The sequence below is a fragment of the Lipophrys pholis genome, assembly GCF_963383615.2.
Source record: "Lipophrys pholis genome assembly, chromosome: 2".
Taxonomy (NCBI): Eukaryota; Metazoa; Chordata; class Actinopteri; order Blenniiformes; family Blenniidae; genus Lipophrys; species Lipophrys pholis.
The window spans coordinates 13,988,185-14,008,460 of record NC_137636.1 but is presented as its reverse complement, the minus strand read 5'-3'; positions in this window follow the sequence as shown (position 1 = coordinate 14,008,460).

Below are 20,276 nucleotides of genomic sequence, written 5' to 3'. Positions count from 1 at the left end.
GAGGTGAGTACCTATCTGGCTACGGTTTCCGCTGTGGTATAATCCCAGGGTCTCTCCTGCTAACCAGCCATCTCCTTTCAAAACACCCAGCAAGCTGACGCACGACGTGACGACCGTTAAGGTTCCGACGTGCTGACGCAATTAAAGCCAGAAGACAAAGCCGCTGCCACGCGCGCTGTTCGCTCTTCCGTCGTGTGTCTTGTGAGCAAAATATAAATATAAAAATGTTACGAAGGAAAAGGTTACGAGAGACTTATTTGTCACCACTAGACAAGGATAACCACTTTTTCCCTAAAAAGGAAAAACATGATGAGGGAACCTCGCAGATCTCGCGATATCACACAAGAACAACGCGTCCCCCCATTCTTTTCCATATCCAGAAATACAAAGATTTATATATATATATATGAACACCAGAGAACAAATATAATTTGTATTGTTATATTAATAATATAGAATTATTTGAAATAAGAAGAAATACGGTTTTGTTGGATTACAGCATAATGAAAAAAAATATTCAGACATCAACGCACATAAAATCTCTTTTGAGGTCAGCCTACAGGCTGTGTTCGCATTGATAAGATGATTTAAAACCTTTTTTTTTAACAACTGTTTATTTGTAAGCATTTGTTTTGTTTGTAGCTTAGAGTTTCCATAACAGTGAAGTTAAAAACTATTCTGAAATCCTAAAATAATAGTTTTTTACTGTTACTAATTAGTTTCTTTTACTTGTTTTCAACTACTTTTAACATGTATATTGTACCGTGACCTTGAGTGACTTGAAAGGTGCTGATAAACTTATTATTGTTATTATTATTATTATTATCATTTTGTAGATGCATTTATAAACCACTCACACAAGCAAAACATGATAAACTGCTCATTGAGCTACTGTATTAGTCTTTACAGAAAGATATCTCCTTCACTTGGTTCTAAGACGATACAGATTACTAGATTCTGAGGTCCAACTACTGGGTATTAACACTGAACATTTATCTTGGCTATTGTAACAAGCGAATCAAGCACTTTCTTATCGCAAGCAGAAGCAACCTTTATATTCAAGAGACAAGACACCAAGAGTACTGTATATTACAAATGTGTGCTGAAAGGTGTTTTAGTGAGAGACAGAGTCAGAAGACAGCTTGACAAATCAATGTATTTTGCTTTTATTGGAAAGAAGTCAAACTGGTTTGTTGAGATTTGGAAACAACATGAGTATGATGCTTGAACAAGTGCTGTTTGCTGTGGTGATGTGTGCTGCTCCAGAATAAAAAGTCATGTATGCATTAATATCAAAAGAGAATGGACAGGGAAATACACAAAAACATCATGTGAAATAAAATTAGACTGCTGAAAACAATGAAAAAAATTATTTTGATCCTTTTCCAAAAGATGGCTCCAGGAAAATAAATATTCATCACATCAAACCTTTTCTTTATCTTAACCAGAAAACTTAAGCAGTTTCTTTTTGTATTTCCTAATTTGAAGATGGGAAAAAAAAAAGTTCTAATATGGTCAATAAAGTGGAGTACAAAAAGATATATTTTAAGAAAGGGTTACAGTGAAAACTTTAGTGATATTTATAATAGAAACTTGTATCGGGAGGGGGAAAAAACACCAACAACCTGAATTGCTCTCCAGGAAAGTACAAACAATACTATGAAACAAATAAATTTAGAATAAAAAGAAAATCCATTAATTTTTGAGGTGATCACTAAGGCTAATACATGAAAACTTAATGTGCAAGTGAAGCAGTACACACAATACAAATAATATTTTTTTGTTGGTCCAATTTCATATAAAATCAAAAAGTAGTAAACAACATTTTATCCATCTTTAATGCGTAAAATAAAATGTAAGATAATGCAATATTTAATTCTTCTGTATGCTGGCTTGAAGGGTGGTTGTCAATTCCAATCAAAATGAGAAGAGTGTAAACAAATTGGATAAATTAAAGGAAATCTATATTATTCCACATAAAAGCAAGACTCAGAAAAATATAAATAAATTAAATAAGTAAATAAAATCTGATGTAAATTAAATAGATCGTTAAATTAACAATAGAAAGACAAACATACAAAAATAATGATAATGGTTAAATCTGTTAACACAGGGTACTCATTACCTAGGAAGTTGGATTCAACTTTTCTTTATATTTGATTCAAGAACATCTTTGGGGAATAGATATTTGATATTCTCTGATTGTCCATTTTGCGATTTGGAGCTGGAAACAATTATTTCCTTTAACTTTTCTTGAAGCCAGTCCTGTCGTTCTCCCACTTGTTTGTGTTCCTGAACGTTGTGCATAAGCTGAACTTCACTGATGGTTCTTTTTCTGCAGAAACATCAAACACCAAAGTTATGTCAAGGACTCAATCTGTCATCTGTTAACTGTAATCTTTATTCAGTATTAAATACAATTTCTTTTTTCAAATATGTCATATCACATCATGAAGCCCAAGTTATAAACAGAAGTTACCTCAGGGGTCTGGCCTCTGTGTGGAAACTAAGGCAGAAGACAATCAGGACCAATATTTCCAAGTGCCTTGAAGGAAACATGTTGACTAACTGAAGAAAAAAATTGAATAGATTATTGATCAAGGATTAGAAGAAAAAAAAATCATATCCTCTTCACAATTAAGTATGTATACACTGTCATGTCATTCTTACCAGATCTTTTGCCCTTATATCCAAGAAAAAGAGTCCAGCAGCTGCTTGTGACAGGACCCAATCAGTCAGGGAGAGAAGTCAAACTTGTTGATCAGCCTTTCGTCCGAGGAAGGCTCTCTGCTTTATATACAGCGTAGCCCTCCCCTGCTCATCAATGAGCCATTTTCACTGTTGATGTTGATGTCACTTTTCCAATGCATCAATGGGAACAGGCATCTGCATGACACCACCTCCACCACAATTCACCACTAACTCTTCTTTCAACACCTCTGGAAAGGCCCCTGTTTGTCCTACTGTTTTAGAGCTTGTTCCATTTTCGCCTTTCTTGCTGAATAATGACACTTCCATCGTGAGACAGAAATGTTTATTTGAGGGGGATACACTTGAAGAAACAAATCCCCGTATTGGTCAAAATATCTGTAATTGGCTTTGCCTCATGCACTGGGACCGCAGTGAAAACATATACTCTTTGAAATGGCCATGACTGTCATGCTCAATTTATCAGCAATGCAATTTATTTTACGGTTCATCTCATGCAAGCATGTAAAGGTCACCAAGAGGGGCAACAGGATGAGCCCAAAGGGTATGAAGCAGACTAATGCAGCCCAGGTTAACAGCTAAGCTCGACCACAGAAACTCTCAGAAGAGATAACCAGTAAAACCTGATGCATAAAGCTCATGGAGGCCAGTGTCTCCAATGTCTCTTTAAATGAATTTCAAGGGATTTTCAAAATTAGGTGTCAGTGTACGCGATAGGCTCAATCCACTCTTATAATCTTACTTTACTTGGAGATCATATAGATTTAGTAAACAGAAAGGAGAGATAACTTTCAATATAATACACACACACACACACACACACACACACACACACTTTGGTCTAATGTATGTCTATCTAACCATCTGTGGTGCTTTTTGCATCAGAAATAGAGCTAAATGTTTCCCTCTTTACAGAGAATCAGCTGTACAAGACTGTAAATGGATTTTCACAACAGTCCCATCACTTGATTCTCTCAAGCCATCATTTATGTAGTGATGACTCGGGCATTTGAAAAACATACATTCATCTCCTTTATAAATGTATAGTATCTCAGTTGTGTGGCGCATAGGTTGTGGATCACCTTGTCACAGTGTCACAAGGTGCATTAGGTAACCATGAAAGACATTTTCTAAATGTGGAAAAGGAATGGCTATGCTATGACTGAAGGAATAGGTGCCACTGAAGGACCTATATCTCACTGTCATTTAAGGGTCACTATAGACACCTTCATGTACTTTTCTGCAGCCTTGAGTGTGTTTTACATGATGTACATTGATGTTATATGTATATGGTGATAATGCTTCTAATCTGCAAAGTTGCATGCTATTGCAGCCTTATTCAGACTTTAGCAATATAAAAGCGCAGGAGATTGCCTTGGGAACATTATTGCTTTATCACACCAATTCTCATGATCCCCTTAGGAATGTATCCTAGCATGGGGGGGGGGGTTCTCTGAGAGAAACAGAAACATAATGCATGCAGGGCCATATACGCAGATAACCTGCCTCTTCATCAGCCCTCTCCACCCTGCACATAAGCAGGACTCAGCACCACCACCTGTGTCTTAAACTAGGCTAGATTCTTGTGCACACGTGTAGTATCCTCGACCAAGTAGCTCTCATTACCTCATGCGGTCACAATGTGAGCCATCTTAGTTATGGTATGCTGCTGGTGTGCAAGGGGGCTTGACAGCGACTGACGGGAAGAATTGCATGTAAATCTTTAACTTGGGTCACCCCCATGTCACAACGAAAGTAACACACATAAAATGACTCATCTCTTTGAACTATATATAAATGTGTTGGCTGTAAATAGGCCACCTCTGCACATATTAAGGTTCTTTTTGATTTATTTTAACCAATTTTTAGATGCTTATAGTCAAAGTTATGTTGTCATCTGTCAATAGTGGGTATTATTCTTTGTTGATTGCATTATCAATTGTAATTAACAATAAAAAAGTGTTGGTTGAATTCATTTTAAGCCCCTCCGTTTTTTTATGCTTGTGATGGATCTGTTTCTCTGGCCTCTGTATTGTATGTTTGAAGGTATGAAAGGACACCAGCACCATATAATGCTTTCCCTGAAATCTATAAATGGAGTTACTTTTTTCATGAAATGAGGTCACCTCACTTGAAGGTACCATGTAATGACATAGGTTATATTTAGCTGGTTGACATCATGCCACCTTTGCTTTTGAAACCAAATAAACACATAACACATATCTAAATCATACCAATTGGATGATAATTTATTGCTTATGAAGCAGCTGGAGTTCAGCACTGCAATAAATCTCTCAGATGTCCGTTGATCCAAGTCTCCTCGGAGCTGCTCAGCAATTCATTTGCCAAACCAAATGTTTTATTCCCTCATGAAACAGGATTTCGGGGATATGCCAGTCTTGTCAGAGCAATTTCATGTGGATACTCACGCCCACATCAATCCATCACACCGTTTTTGCAATGCCCATCTGACTCCCAGGCACAGGTGCTGGTGGTGTCATGTTAGTCGTCAGTGTCTCCCAGCGTCTGCACACAGACTAAGAAGTTCAGAGAAGAAAGCTGCCGACTGGAACTGGTCAGTTTTTTCTTCATTTGCAGAATATCCATCAGTATTATTCCCATGGCCAACACAATGACTCTCAAAATAACAATTTCTCTGAGACTTTTTTACTGTTCATTTTACTTTAAGTAAGATGTATGCCAAATAATTTATGCTGCACAACTTAAAGATTGTTGACATGTAAAATGCATTACATATAAAATCTATTATTATTATTATTATTAGATAGGACATAAACATATTTTCCCCTGCAATCTTTTTTTTTTGTTAAATTTCAATAACCATTTATTTTCCACACCTGGACTAAGTAGAATAAGTACATTAAAAAAGAAGAAAGAATAAGAAACAGCAACAGATTTGTTGCAGAGAGAGAATGATGGATTATTTGTACTTTTTTTTTTCTGGGGCACCTGTGCTTTGTGGCATTCTTTTGATGGCTGTAATGTGAAGCAGACTGTCATGGACGGAGACAGAGGGGTCCTCAGTGATATAGATGACTTTCCTTATCACTCGATGGTTGTATAGGCTCAGTCAAAGAAATATAAACCGAACCAGTTATTTTGTTATATTTGCTTTTAAATTAAGTTTGTGAAATTCAACCACGGAAAACAATGCAACTTTTTTTTTTTAATGCTATATAGTGAGAATGTTAAGGGATTTATAACGTATAAGGGAGTAGCCATAGAAGCTCTCTGTATTGCATAAAAAGAAGACACCCCCGAATCCAAAATGTTACTCTATCTGAAGTATAAAAAAATACCCATGAGGTCTCACTGAGGAGTAAATACCAGAACACAGGAGGACAGTTTTATTGAACCTTCATTCATCCATGGGATGTTTGGTGTCTACACAAGCTATATGTGCTGCTGGTCATCACATGTCCTTAGAGCTGGGAGCTCCTCTCGGCCCCACCGCTTCAGGAGTCACCATCTTGAGAATTTGTTCAGGTTCGAGAATGTCTTTTCAGTCTAATCAACAGGGCATTATTAAAACAATACAGAACGATAATGCCTTAAACATGGTCACTGTAATATGGGGCTTCCCCAGACATTTTCCGCATAGTTTTACATTTAATCCACAAGAGGTCACTGTGACCAAGCTATTAAGTTAAGCAGATACAATTCCCCGAAAATTCTCCTAACAAGTTGTCATCGAGAGGAAAAAAAGTTAGACATCCCCTGGCAGTGAATCCCAACAGTCTGCAAACAAGAAATGTAAAAAAAAATAATTAGACATAGGGCACTCTGCTTGTCCCTGATTGGCCTGGAAGATGTCCATGAGAGATTATGTTTCAATAAATAAAATAAAAAAAGGCATACATGATGCATGCAGTACAACAGATTTATTTTTATTATTTAAAGTTGGAAGTGTGTGTGTGTGTGTGTGTGTGTGTGTGTGTGTGTGTGTGTGTGTGTGTGTGTGTGTGTGTGTGTGTGTGTGTGTGTGTGTGTGTGTGTGTGTGTGTGTGTGTGTGTGTGTGTGTGTGTGTGTGTCTTGACTCATCTTTGCTGTGTTGAAAGATTCTGGTTTATTCTGATGAAAAGCAGGAATAGGCACTTATATATATATATATATATATATATATATATATATATATATATATTGATATTGAGCAGATATGAGAAAAAACACAGCCCTCATATTCTTTCATGTTGCCCCTATGGAAAATTGTGCACTCCCCGATATATAGTTACTAAATTTTAGACAGGATGGAGGGGGTTTTAGCCATTGGTTTGCTTACCTAAAAAAAAAAAAATGAGAGAGAGAGAGAGACTAAAGCAATGAGCCATGATTACCATTTGAAATTGTATATGTTCTTGATTGCTCCTTGGCTGTCAGCTCAGGTTTATATTTACTGCATGGTGCATTCATTGGTCATGCATTTGTAAATAAGTGCTTTGGTGTATCATGCATGCAAAAACAATTTGCACATTTAAACATACAAAAAGGCTACACAAGCAATCTAGCCCTAAATGTTATGATGTAGACTATGGAGATCACACATCCATCCCTCCTCTCATCTGTCTTATACCACTGTATCCAACTCATGGTGATGGGGTGGATAAGCCAACCACAGCTCACTATGAGCAACTGTGTTGGGCCGTCACAGGACAGACATAGAGCGAGATTGTCACACACATTTATATTCAAACCTAGAAGCATTTTAAGCCACTAATTAAATAGTATATTATTTCTCTGATATAGAGGTTTTCCACTGCTGCAGCCCCCAAAGGGCTTCACGTCGTTTGTTCACATTCACACCAATGGTGACGGCCACATGCAAGGTATAAATCAGGAAGATGTGTTATCGAACCTGCAACACCGTGATTAAGACAATCCACTGTACCAACTGAGCCACCGGCTCTTCTACTTGTTCTTGGATTATCCAAGTCAACTGAAACTGGATCACTGTCCGGTCTCATATCATACAAATGTACAGATACGTGCTTCTTCAATACTTCAAGAGTTACCTGACAATACTGAAAGTACATGGAAGATAAAAAGCAAATCACTGTTTTTGTTTTTTTAAGTGAGGTAAATGCCAAAGAAATCCTGTGTGGGTAAACCAGGAAGTGAAAAGGGTCAAGTGGGTAATGTAAGTGACAGTCCCAGGAGAATGTGTGGAACAGTCTTCTTTAAAATCAAATCAAATATCAGAGCTGCTTTATCCAGGGGGAAGAACTGTGCAACAACAGAACGCACAATACTGGTTTCTACTTCCAGATGAAAACAAAAACGCCTCCTGCTGAGCTTCTCAAGCCGATCCAGGTTTTCAGGAGCAAGTTAACAAGCTCGTCCCATGTGGTTTGATGCAAATTCCAGGGCAAATTGAAAACTAGAGGTATAATAATATACAGTATGTATATTATCCCATGAGCCACAGGGCATTTTCCTTTTTAACTAATACATCTTTTATCTACTGATGCATTGATGTCACCATATTTCTTTGGACACTTATTTCATACGTTTTGTGTTATACAGTGTGTTTAGCCAGGCCGTTGTTATTAATATGCTGGCTGTGGCTTTGTATTCTGAACATTGCAGTGTAGAAAGCTTTATGATGCAAAACATGGAGGTGGCAGAAAAAAAAATGCTTCAAAACCCTTTTCAGTGCTTTAATAAACAATTGCAGGAAAAATAACGTGCGCAACAACAATCCAACATTCAACAATACCTGAATGTATCATGGTTGTTGCTGCCAAGAGCTCAAAGGTTGCTGAAAATGCAGTTTTAAGTACTTAAAAGTTTCCTTCATTAACCTTAACGTGATGAGAGTGCTCACAAAGGGCTGTGAATGCACACCCCATTCACAATTTCTTAACAAAGTCCACTCCATTTTCCTGCATGTCAGAGAGAAGTCTAATTTGTGCTGTGATTCACTTTAGGAACCATGAAAACCGCTTCTATGGAAGAAGGAGATAGACAATGTTTACTGAAGAATTGAATAAATATTAATGTAACCCAAAGGCAATCTGACAGCTGCCACTCTTCCAGATATCTGACTCATACTTCCATTGGGACCTGTGCCATCTGAATGTTATACCTTGCTAATGATAATGTATACTGACTCAAACTGAGCCACTGCTGTGCAAGCAAAATGCCAGAGTTGGCTCACTAACCCACATCTCCCGCTGAGTGAGAAGGAGGCAGTGGAGCTTATTCATTGCTCAAAAAAAACTACCTGTAGAGGATGAATCTATTCAGAATATGATTCAGTGCTTCATACTTAATATTTATGGCTACATTTGTTGGCACTCTATGAATTGTGATGTGTTTTTTGTTTTTTTTGTTACATTGAACACTGAAGATTCTGGCTGGATCGCCTGAGTTACTACTATATAGCTACAAATAATGAGCAGAAAAGACAAAAAGAAGCTATATTTTCATTGCACAGGATACAACAGAATGATGTTTGGCTGCAATCCCATGGAGCATCTACACTCGCTTGTATATGAGAATGAATATACATAAAATCAGTAAAAATAAATAAATACAATCAAGAAACAAAAAAATCATGTACAGAGGATGAGGTATGCCGAAGCCAGATCACACTTGTAAAACATTAATAAATTTTTCCAGCTTACAGTTTCCTGAAAGTCTAAATTGTGTCCAGTCCGTGCAGATTAAGGAATTTATACAAACTGATGCAAAATACTAATAACAGTTCAGTTACATCTCACTAAACTATTATTAAATGTCATAGGGAACACTATTTTATTACGATAAACACCATGTTATGGTTTCAGTGTTGATAAGGATTCATTTTCAAAGGTCCTCACTGCAAAAATCTACATTCAGCTCAGAATCTGTAGCCATGTGGGCTGTATACAGTTGACTGCACATGCTGAGGACAACATGGGTGGGTGACTGCGGTGTAGTTGTTGGATTTACTGCATTATGGGAGTTTTTTTCTGCTCAACCTGCAACCGGCTGCTATACTTTGCTGTAAATATCCTGGCACAAGGCACAAACTCAGGGCTCGACTTTTATAGAAAATATCCATTGGAGCCCAGTACACTTCCAGTCATCCATGCTCCTCATTTCTTGCACCATTTTACTGTGTTGTGAATGCATGTAACATCTCCATGTTGCAGACAGATGTTGTAACCGACTGGGATAAAACTATTTCCTGGAACAGGTGCACACCGTGAGCTCCAGACTGTATGGATGGTTTCTTGTTCTGGGTAACGCCACCTTCTATAGGATGCATTATATATGTACAGTAGATCTGCATGTAAATGGAAAAGTAATAACAAATTTCTCTCCACAAACAGATGTCTGACAGATGCTTCTAATTTGTTTTTGAAATGAATTGTAGATGGATGTATTGTATGCTTCTTGTTGTTTTCTCGCACATACGAAGCAGGAGTATTGACTGTTTGAATTAGTATGCATCATGTATATTTTTGCACACGGGAAAAAATGGTAGCTTACATAGTTGTTTGCATGTAGATAGAACAACCCCCCTCCAAAAAAAAAAAGAAACTATGAAATAAAAACCAGATGATGAAAACTCAGAGGCATGTAAGTGAAAGCAAATGATTACATTCAAATCACATAACACCCCTTACCATGATATGCTGTTATTGTCGCTACTGTTTTAATAACCTAATTCATCAGGAGTTGATGATGCAGCCAATCGGTTGGCAAACTGTGTTAATACTACTGGAAAGAATACGTGCTCTTATATGTGGTTCAGAGTCGGCGTGTGTTTAAAGAAATCTAACGTTTTACACAAAATTTCAGGAATTCTCCTTTTATGGTCTCAGCTGGCTGGAGTAACAACAGTAACAGGAAGTTTTCCTCAGGGGTGGAGTTACACTGAGGTGTCACTAAAGAGCCACAGGAGTATCTAACCAGCTAATTTTTACAACCATTTTAGTGTTTTTATTGTACAGCAGCAGAGCTGGTATCCAGCATGCCAACTTTTACATTTTAAGAGGGCGATTCTATATTGGACAATTTAAGCACTGTGCACTTTAACATTTTGCCATACACACAGGTTTATTTCAAACACTAAATGCACTCAGACATACTCACTCATCCATATTTTTTTAGTGTGTTTATGCCAAGAGCATAGCAAAAAGTAAAAGTAGACGAAGTTAGGCACTGACTGCAATGTATTTAAACTATACAGAAATATGCTCTTAATCTGGGTCAACTGTAGCTTAGTTGGAAGAGGGGATCGTCTTCCAATCCAATGGTTGATCGCTCAATCTCCCCTGTCATATATTGAAATGAGCAAAATGTGACCATGAATGGGTTAAGAGAACTGGAAAAATGTAAAACGATTTGAGACTGGTGATGCAGTGAAATCTGCTTTATGAAGTCCTTTTACCTACTGTGTGCTGGACTGTAACAGAACAATCCAATAGAACAGGCAGGACTTTTTATAATATCCCTAAAACCATCAACTGAGTGGTTTGCTGCCGTAGACCACTAGAGACCACCAGACTACAGACTGTGCAGCTTGAACTCTATTTATAGTATATGAGCATCATAAGTAATATTTAGTTTGCTTTATGTTACCCTTCAGATTAACATTATTCATGTCAGTATGCTCATGATCATACAGTTGTCTACGATAACATTTAAGTTAACACTAAATTAAGTGGAGGGAACAGCTCATACGGACGCAAGTAAGGATCAAATCCCAACATGATCTTGTTTATAGAAAACATCGGCTCAGTAGACATTGTTCATCTGACGACAGTCGCCTTGTTTCACTGCTGTAACCTTCAGCTTCGACATCGGCCTGTCAGCCTTCCCTGTTTGATATGAATAATCCAGCTGGTACATTGTTTGTACATGTTTAAGTTCAAATAGACACTAACATGTATAAATATTTAACTTGTAACTTTCAATTTCCTAAATCTTTTTGGCAATGCTTGGGTGGCGTTCTCATCAGTTTACACTCCTAAACTGAACAAAGCTGAAAGCAAATGCAACTAGTATGTGATTCATCATTTGAAACCTCCAGTTTTTTTTATCATCTGAACATTTATGATTTTTAAAGTACACGTAAATGATACTCTCAGGGTCTTTCTAGCCTGAATAAGTGTTTTCCTCTAAAGTAACCGGCGGAGCACACCTCACCTAAATATTGTGTCGCTCCTTCAAATGGAAGATACAGAATGAAAAGTTTAGATCTTTTTTGTCTTGTGAATTCAAACATATTCTTTCAAGCTAATAGATGTTTAATTTAGAAAAAGGCTTCGAAGACAGGATAAAACCAGGAGGTTTTTGAAGCTTTCCTGTTGAGTATTGGGAAAATTCTTCTGCATATCCAATGTCAAAAGTATAATGTGAAATTGTTTATGGAAGCTGATGGTCCAGGTGTTTTGACTCAGCATTATTCAAAGACCTATTTTGTTTTTAGTGGTTTAAGGCTGTCATCTTTATTACTTTACTTGATGGTCATGTCAAAAATAAACGATAAGCTATTTCAGCGGAGTCAGCAGCTATGGAGATGAGCTCAATAATGCAAATGGTTGTTTTTTTTCAAAGATGGAGGTGGAGCACAAGTTGGATGAGTAAAAAAGGGCATACACAAACAAGATTGGCTAAGTTAAAGTCACTTTAACCTATAACAGACTTACTGTTAAGTAAGAGTTTGGTAGGCAGCCTAGAGCTTATTGCAGGTGTGACAGCATGCCACATTGAAAAAAAAATAAATAAATACTTGGCACCACACACTATGACTCATGATGCAAAAGTCACCTTGGGAGCAACAACCTGGAGACAACAAATCTCATTTGTTTTGATTCTCTTAGGAAGTCTGAGCACCTATATTTTTCTACTCCAACTCAACTGTGTGCAAGTACTTAAAAAAATTAAGAAACAACTGATGATGGCAGTCAGTAACTGCTCCACTCTGCCACTAGGAAGAAGAGAGACTATGCTGGAGAACCTGCATTGTTTGTGAAGTTAACACCAGCAGACAGTAACTGCTGAAGTGGAGCTGAATATGTAAATCACATGCTGTAGTGTGGACCTGTCTGCAAGCTGTCAGAGACACAGGAGGTCAAAACAGGGGTAGAAGGCTACAGGCTGTCTGCGGTCCGCTGAACCACAATGTCGTTTGCAATTTCCTGTATATTCTTAAAATATTTTGGTTTTATTTAACCTGATTTCAATAATCTGCAGAGTATGTCACCGTGAAAACTCTGTGCAACACTAATGAAGGAATCATTTCTTTATAGATACAAATTCTCTTTAAAGGTGGGCTGTCAAACATGTAGGCCACAACCAAGCCCACAAGAAGATTGAATTCAGCTCAAAGAATGACGAGGCAAGGTATAAAGGTAACAAAAAAAGACATGAGCTGTAGTCTTTCAATACAATTACCTTTTCATATTTCTTTCACTGGAGATTCAGTAATAGTCGAGGTCCTCAAGATGTGTGTAAAAGAGTTGGTAAATTATTAAACGTTCATCCCCTTGCTGGCCGGCCACCCAGTCACACAAATCAATTAATATTTTATTGCAACAGTTTCATGCGTCCACCTGCAACTACCCGAGGCGACAGAGCCATCAGACAGCAGCCACTCTTCCTGTGTCTTCAGACAGGTCCACACATTATAACCAGCTTGATATAGCAGCACCTTCCCCTGGAAAGTGAAAACAATTTAGCATATACGTAGGTGGTGCCAGAAAAAAGAAAAAAAAGAAAAGGTAACTATAAGCAATGTGCAACCACATTTGTCTCAAATATTTGGACATGAACCTGCACACAATGACAGCTGCGGTGGTGCTCGTCACACTCGAGCCAATTTGCCATTGTTTACCCCGATCAGCTCTCATCCCGCCGGGTTTGAGAAGAAAGCACAGTTCATCACGATGAGCCCACAAGATATCCTTTCTCTTAACTTCTTTTGAAGCTTCGGGAAGTTGATGGATATGTAATGACCAAACAAACTCTGCTATGTTTTGACTGTCCCTGCGACATCGGATCAGGTGAAGACACTAAACATTTTTTTCCCCTGTTCACTGAATCTTTGCACATAAATCAATTTTGCAACACTGATGGCGTTTGATGCTAATACAACAGCTTCATCGGTAACACCACTGACATTCACTTCTTAACAGCTAAATGAGTTCAGTTGATTGCCAAGCTCAATAATTGAATTAAGGACAACAATAAGAGATGATGGCGGAATTTAAAATCAGGGACGATGATTTTAGAATAGATTTGAAAATACTTCATTAAGCCCTGGAGGAAATTCCTTACAATGACAACACTTATAAGACTGTTCAATCCAATGCTAACAATAACAAGTTGCAAATAAATTGAATTATTATGTTGTTATATATAATAGTATTGTCTCTTTGGAGTTGCCTTGAAATTAAAATAAAATGATCCTTGGCAAGAGTCGAAAAGAAGATTGTCAAAAATAATAGGATGCGTGGATAAATCAATTTTTCACAGTATATGAAGGACTGTCTCTTTATAACCAAAGACTTCTGTGAAGGAGACCATTTTACTGTGCTATTTGAAAATGATTTGCTCAGAAACTGGAAAAGAAATGAGATGTGAATTCTGATTGAACTGCCAGCAACATCATTGCAAATTTGTCCCTCTTCTGTCAACAATATCTTTCTTGTTTGGGTTCTCATGTTTGGTTAATTAATTGAAAAGCAAAGTTTACATGCAGAGTTTACATGCATTTCAGAGAGAGAGAGAGAGAAAAAAACAAAACAACCAAACCCCCACATTGTTCAATTGTTAGAGAAAAATCCTAGTGAGACAAGAACAACTTTACATATTAAATTAATATATTCACACATTTGTCTTAACTGTTTTGTACACTATGTGCTTGAACTGATATTCCTTCACAATCATTCTAATGATTAAGTTTATTGTTTGAAATACATTGTTAAGAATTAGTTGCTTTTGTAGCATTAAATGTTTTAGATACAGATCTACTTTTAGCAAGTGATGCAAAGTTAAACCAGCACTACTTTATTTTGAAAAGTGTCAACATTGCTTTACCTTCCTAGATCCCTTCAATAATTCAAATACATTCTGAACATATTTATTCTATTCATGACAGAAAGAAAACTGTTATTTACTTCAGTACTTAATGTATCAATGCATTAAAACATTTTTTAAATGTTGCTTCTTTCAAACAAAAAGCTACTCAAGCATTTTGTACTAAAATAATAATTGATTTATGATAAAATGGTGTCTTTGCAGATTTCCAAATTCAGTGCCATAATGTGCTTAAAAATGAATAACCATACTAAGAATTACCCCTATAGGGCGCCATGGATACGAGAGAAGCGACAATTGTGGTTATGGGTACAAAATAGGAGAATAAAATCGATTCCAGCTCCTCTAACGGTCGCATATTAGCTGCTTGGCAACCTCACAGTGACGAAAATACCAAAGGAGGTTACTGCACCCAACCACGCAACATCTCTATAAAACAACATGTATTATTTTGAACAGCTTAAATACATGAATGAAATACTGCAGGGTAATTAATGAGCAGCAGAGGTGCTGGAAAGTGGATTTTATTACCTATAAATAGAGCCAAGATGGTTGTTTCTCAATGTTTTCACTCATTAGATCATTAATCATAATCATGGTAACCTGCTTTGAAACGCATTCTCTATTGGGCATTTAAAAGTACCATATAATGTACACTCTGGCACGTGGAGGTTGTGGGGAGATTTAAATGAAGATCGTATTCATTACTGGAGGAATCACAAAATATGTCACATTTTGCACTGTAGTAATTGGTCATTGGTAAAGGAAATTGCAAGAGTTGCATTAGAGTAAATGTATTTTAATTGTTCATGTGTCTTGAAGCTAGTGTAGGTAAGTACTCAGTCCTATCTCTGAAAAACTACAAATAGGTTTTTTTTCTTTTCTTTTTGATCGTTCAATTTGTGTTTAGTTGATTAAAAGAACAAATAGCTGCAATCATCCTGAAAGTAAGAAGCATATGTAACCTTGCGTGTCTCAAATCCAAGGTGTTTGGGGCGAAAGTTGGATTCTAAGATGACAAGTCGTTAAGTGATTCGGATGATCTGAGAACATTGAGTGAAGACCTCTGAAGGTGTGCTGTGGTATCCAAGAAGTCTAAGATGTGGCGTCCATGGGATCGCATGAAACATCCACCCATGGCCACTTTTGACATCTTTTCCTTCCTTGGACCATTTCTGTTAGACACTGACCGCTGCAGACTGGAAACACCCTACCTGAGCTGCATTTTCAGAGACGCTCGGACCCGGTCTTGTTGCTATTACAATTTGGACCCTGGAGCACTTGCTTCAATTCTTATTGTTTCCATATTCCTTATGCAGCCTTCATTTATTTCTAGAACTTCTAAAATAAATGTTTAGAACTGATGTTCACCTGATGTCTGGTTTATCGCATACCCTAAATGCTGCCTCATGGCAGTTTGTTGTATAAGGCTGCGATTGAGTGCTGCTAGAATCTCCTGCCACTGGAGGCAGAACAGTGTTGAATGTGTATCCTCAAACATTCCATTTTTCTAGGTTTTGTGCAACTCATCTCCGTCTCTAACCTCTAGATTAATTTAGAATGAATTATTATTGGATAGTAACAATCATGTGAATAATTGGGGATGATTACAAAAGATGCATTTTATACATAAATATCTTGTAAATAATTTTATTTAGGCACCTGGAGGATTATAATCACTGACATATTTAGAACTCATGCTTATAATTCTAATGGATTTCAAGGTGTTCATGGGGGAATATAGTTAACTGCTATACATGGTATTAGTATGACCTACTTAAGGTTACTGACCCATGTTCACAATTCATATGAGTGTGGAGCGTAAGTTTACTGTCATGGTGGTAAATGTTTCTGGAAAAAATTCAGACAAACCTGATGAAAAACTGCTTACTGTCTCCATGGTTACTACAAGAGCCCCGTAGCCATGGTTTGTAATTACTCTCTGAGCTGTGAGCAAGCAACACAAAGTCACCTTTACCCAGTTACATTCTTGCATAGAAGTGTTTTTTTGGTGTTTTTTTTTGTTGAATTAAAAGAAACTATATCGTTTTTCTCTGCAATGGAAAGAAATATAAGAATGTATCCAACAGTTATTGACCTTTTAAAAGTGCAGTTCAATCCAGCTGCAGGGGTTTTGGTTTGGTCCTCTTAACGGGTGAAGCTGAAATCAAGACTGAGCAGAGGTTATTTGCAGCTTATGTTTGAGAAAAGCAATAGAGAGAAGAAAAAAAATGCTGGCTGTGCTGCACTCCTCAAACCACTACTGATTCCCAACCTGCCGACTCGAGCAGGTGACAGAGATGAGCGCTGTGGCTGAAATAAATTGCAGAGCTGTCAACTACAATAAACCACAGAGCTTACTGGCAAACTGTCCCCAGCACTTTGAGTAGAGAAGCTGCTCTGTGCATGAGAATTACATCACCGTGGATAAAAATATGAATGTCTGTCTGAGCTATTTTTCAGTATTATGTTTTCACTATCTGCTTTTTTTCCATAAATGAAGGCTGAGAGCTTCATGATTTCCAGAAAATTTTGATTTGTAGTTCAATCTGAGACATAAATCCCAGCACTTGAGCTATTGTGGGAAAGTGTCCTCTTCTCATCAGACAGTGGAACATGCAAAATTGTGGCAAAATCTTTTAAAAGTAAGCAAGGCAGCCACTTATATTCAGTGAATGGCTGTAATCCACCTGCAAATTACCTCCGAATGGCAGTATGCAGCAAGGTTTGAAAGTGTTTAGAATTTTGTTGGAAAATGAATAAATGAAAGCTGTAATAAATTGTCTTAACCGGCTGTGATCTGAGCATCTTGTGAGAGTGAACAATATCAGCAGGACATGTAATGTTTTTACTCCATAGAATTACAATTTTGCCAACCTTATATGTCCTATATGGCACATATAAGGTTGTATGCACCAGTGAGAATGTTTTGTATCCTGGTGGATAGTGATCCAACACAACTAATGACAAATTTGATCCTGATGTAAGTGTAAGTTATTCTATTAAAATATAAACGTATTAAATCCCCAGAAAACCATAATTCGCTATAAAATTTCAAGTTTTGATTTAAATTATATATATTTCTATAGGCTGGTGTAAAAGACTGTGTAGCACAGTCTGGAATGTGCTGGCAAAAAAAAAAAAATCAAACAATGAGAATCTGAGTAAGCACTGAAATTGAAATATGAGCGTTTCTACATATTTTAACAGTCTTACAAAAGTATTACTTGCTGCACTGTGCAATGGGGATCTCGTAAACTTACTTACAACACTAAGTTTGACTGCACAATGTTGTTGCTCTCCACGTAATTGGAGGTGACGATCAATTCTTCAATATCATCGACGTCGGGCACCGATGCCTTCAGGAAATGAAGAAACAAACCAAGAATCAACCTGTTGTTGTTCTAGTAGCATTTATACACTGGGAAAAAGTTTAGTGTGGAAAGAGAAAACATGTTTCTGCCTTCTTGGGGATGTGTAAACTATTGCTTTTCTGAAATTCCTGGTGTCTATTTGATTGCCACGTTGTTCGCAGCGGTAGTTTGGACCAGCAGTCATACTAAGACGGCGATAGTGAAATTTCTGACATTGTCAAAAAAAACCAACCCAGGCTGTCTGTGATGACATCACGCCAACATCGGCCGTCTGTGAACCTGTCTCACCAACTAAAACCACGGATTCAAAGAGATTGTCCCAGTTGCTGATCTTTCATCTGAAACAATGTAAAAACCACCATAAAGCATGGAGCTGAGGAATTATTTTCACTGTCCAACTCACAGAGGTTATACATTGCGTTTTATCCCTGTCTCCAGATTGCCTGTGTTATTTCCAGTTCTTAAATAGTAAAATTATAAAAATGGTTGGGATTTGAGGCACACTTTGTAATTTGATGGTGTATTTTTCTCTCGCTCTCTGTTATATGTGAATTTGTGCCTATGGGCTGGACTCACAGGAGCACAGCATTTGAAACAGTCTACTGCTGAGGTGGTAAGGATCCTTCATAATCCCACTAACTCTGGTCCGGCACCTGCTGTTATGTAAGTCCTGCAAAATGGGGATCCAGTGGTACAGGCAGCTGAGCTGTCTGAGACAGTAAATCCGCTGGCTTTTCTTTCCTTTCAGGATCTCTGTGTGTGAACCAATTCTGACTTTTTCAAAAGAGACTTCCAAGTAAATAAAGGTGATCATCTTCTCCGCACATGTTCTATTAACCTCTTTCTGCTGCATACTCAAAATCTGCAGTCACGTCACTGGTAGGTGGGAGGCTTATATCCTAAAACGATCAGTGAAGCATGACAATGCAGACAATGAAGTAATTAGAAAAACATACAGATTATTAGAGGAGCTAAAGACAAGTAGATGTAGAGATATGTTGGTATTTAGTATAACATGAATAGTTCAACACAATCCTCTGTATATTTTGCACTTTTGTGATTTATGTTAAGCTTAACTCTTTATTATAATTATTGCAGAAGAATCATATGTTACCTAATTACATCATATATAAACAAAAATATCTGATGTGTGCAGTGTGTGGGTAACGTGAATCAATCTATTCCGAATCACAATATTGTCCTGGTGTTCTAATGCAATCTGATAGCAGCACAACACTCACCTTTAAAAATGCATAAATTGAGACAGTAATTCCAGCTACATCCTCCCAAAAAAAACCTCTGAACATTTGAACTTCCAATATTAATGCAATTACGCCTGGACCCACTAAGTTCCTTGCTCAGAGGTAATTTGTCATAGTCTTTGGTTTGACCGCCACACACTTAAAGACTATAAAAGCCAATTAATTATGCGTGTCTTTACATTCTTTTATTTTAATCTTCAAACATCGAAGGTGAATAATTTTCTTTGGAGAGGATCCTGACTTTTAAGTCAGGCTCCCTACAGCTCCAAAAGTATTTTAATTTAGAGATACCTGCATGCATTAAGCTACTGCACTCTTTGATTAGTGAATGCCTTTTCTCTCAAAGGTATCTGGCTTGGAGTCAACAAAGACAGGATTTAGGGTTTTCTGCTGAGTTCTGCCGAAGCTGCAAAAAAAACAACAACTTGGAGAATAACTACGAAAGTATCCACATAACCATTCAGCAGCTAGAACCATTTCAAAGATAGAATACCACAGGAAGTTAAACATATGCTAAATATACAGTATTTTGAAGTCAAGATGAGTGTTGACTTTTAGCCTTTCCTCTTGGAGGGAAAAACATATAAGGGGCTGTGCTCATTCGCTGATATTGATATATGTAGTTGTGTTTCATCTGCATAACTATGATAGAACACTTTGCAATATTTCGTGGTCTGAGCCAGGGGGAGCATGTACAGATGTTAAATAAAAGAAGCCCAAAGATGGAGCCCTGAGGAACACCACAGGTGATTTTCATATGCTCAGATTCATAATTACCTATTGATATATAACAGTCTTTATCTTGCAAGTAAGATTTTAAATAGTTTAATGCACTTTTTCAAATATGCCCAGCAGTATGTTATGGTCAACTGTGACGCA